Genomic DNA, 2,883 nt, shown 5'->3' on the forward strand with positions numbered 1-2,883 from the left:
ACAATGTAAACAATGTTGATCGACCTTTTGAAGGACGGCAAACAAAGACGTGCTAAAGTTTAACTAGTTCCATTGTTTTGGGCAATAATTTTTTTTTTTTGCTTTTTGTCCTTTTATATTGTTAATATTAATTATTTCTGTTTTTGCAATTCAAATACCAGATAAACAATAAGTCGGAATAAAAAACGATACGCCATTTAAGCATAGACAATATTTGTCAGAGATACTAGTTTTGAGTATATCAACGATGATTCAATTAACTCGTACAAATAAGAAAAAAATAAAAGACCATATTCAGTTGTTTACGTTCATTTTAAACGTATTGGCACTGCAACGGAAGCCGCGTTGGAGTTTATTCAAACAATATCAAAACGTTATGGATCGAAAAATTGCCAACCGCCGTCTACTGAAGTAAACCCAAGTGTCAGATGAATATAAAAAGAAATGCAAAACTATAACAAAAATCACAGAACAAAATGAATAATAAGCTTAATTGACGATGGTAGAAATCATAATATATTCTTTTAAAAAGCTAATGCTCATATATAAATTTCTTTATATAAAGAAGCATGATATTTCTGCTATATTTAAATAGAAATCTAAACTGAATAATCCAAATATATGAACTATACACAATAATTAAATTCAAATATTTCATATATGCGTCACCATAAATTTAAGAAACATATTTGTTTTGGGATACTTGAATTCAGCATCAAACCCTATAATTTATATGTGACGTGCTATGCATTTCTATTTTAGAGGGTTTAATGCTAAATTTAAATATAATTATTTTTTTTATAATAAATTCACCAAAGACTTAGCTCGTCATGTATCCTGCATGTTTCATTTAACTTGGATCCTAAACGGACAAAAGGTTTTTTATCAAGTTGTTCGACACCATTGGTTGCATTCTCAAAACACATCAATTATACCTATAGTTTTATGGTGTATATGCACCAATACCCAACCATCATGAAATATGCACATGAAAGAAAGTAGGAATCGACAAACAGGTAAAATACTACTAAATGTCTATGAAGCATTTCGCCTATCAGACATAGCGTAAATTTTTACAGAATGTCGAAGTAAATATATTCACTTGCAATACAAACCTGCAAAACCTTTTTCAAATAAAACAAAACACGCCTGTTCTCCGAATTGAAGTCTTAAACAAATCCACCGATGTGCGAACCATGTAGTTTAAGAAAAGACAGTATAATATTTGTCTTCCTGTTTGGGAAGCCAGAAAAAGGGAAACAACTCAGACGCTCTCCGAAGATGAGTCAATGCTGAATTAAGACATTGTGCAAGGAAAGTGGATGACTCATACCATAATATATCATACAAAGGTGGTATATGTATGTGGCGGAATACAGAACATGTTTTAGCTGAAAACATTTTTATAATTAAAGTTGAAAGCGATGTGAAATAAAATTAACAAACCAACCAAATTTCATAAGTTATGTGCCTAAACGACCAAGACACATGATTATAAAATGCGCAAACGATGGAAATGAACTACCACAAGTTGAGGAGAGTGATTTCGAATAAATGAAAAACAACACAATACATGTGTTTTATAGGATATCTATATGAAAAACTACGGACAAAAAGCACTTATTTCAATGTGAATATGTGATGGGTTTCTTTTAAATAGACAGTTACAGTTCATAACTGTTTAAATGTTTGTCCGTATCATTCTTTGAATAACGTTATTTGGCAGGGTATAGTTTGCAAAATGACGGCCTTTGTTCACTCTTTACACAACTTGTTCAAAATGATGTTCCGAAATATTTATGAAGAAAATTATTCATTTACACAGATCATAACAAATATTCTCCAAAAAACCTTAGGGGTGAAAAATAGATTTAGATGTCTACCATATAAGTTTCTCGATCATATTTCATTGTATATAATCATTAATATTTCATAATTGATTGGATTGACAAATGTTACAAGTTTTTCACGAAAATTGTGTTGGTTGCTTACAAAGTACTTTACTATAAAATTGGTTTCGAACCTGGGACATAGGCTGACCTAAATAAAGGTATAGCTTGTACAACACTTAGAACGGGAGAACATATTCAGATTTCTAACACTTGCAACCTTGTGAAATCCGGTAACTGTTTTATCAAGAATAGTTTTAGTATCGCCAATCTGTGTGGATTACAAGCCACAAACATTTTGGTCATAAAATCTTTCAGTCCATAATGACAATGATTTTAATTGACCAACATGGTTATTTGATTGCTCGCAACACTGACAAATAAAACTTTTGTTTAGTCCATTATTATGTTACAACTAGGATATTTGTATATTGCATTATATTATGATTGTTTATTTAGTTTGTTTTGCTGAATTATAACACTTCAAGTTTGACTAAAGCATAACACAGAACAATTGCTAAAAGTACGATTTGTGTCCCGATATGTGAACTAAAGACAACAATATCGATCACATATTACCGTAAGTTTTAAAGAACAAAAAATCCATATTGAAAATAAAGCTTTAAAACACTTTAGAATCAAACCTCAAATATGTATACACACAATATTAATAGTCGACTATAAATTGGATTTCAAAACAAAATGTTCGGTTGTATCATTTTTGTACAATACATGTGTCTTAAAAAACCGATAACTGATACTATATAGAAATATTGTTGGGTAAACGCATCTCCGCCCCGTAGGTATGTATTTATAATTTACGGATTTAGTTGGTGCCCCGATATTGGATATACGAGGCAAAGGAAATATATTGGGTTAGAGAGACTCCGAATCAAAATATAGTTTTCTGCTCCCAAAGCATGCTCATTTCTTGCCCCGTAACTTATAAAATGCTTCAATGACGTTGCGTCATTCATCTTGGAGGCAGAATATC

This window comes from Mya arenaria, chromosome 9 (genome assembly GCF_026914265.1).
Source record: "Mya arenaria isolate MELC-2E11 chromosome 9, ASM2691426v1".
NCBI classification, from domain to species: domain Eukaryota; kingdom Metazoa; phylum Mollusca; class Bivalvia; order Myida; family Myidae; genus Mya; species Mya arenaria.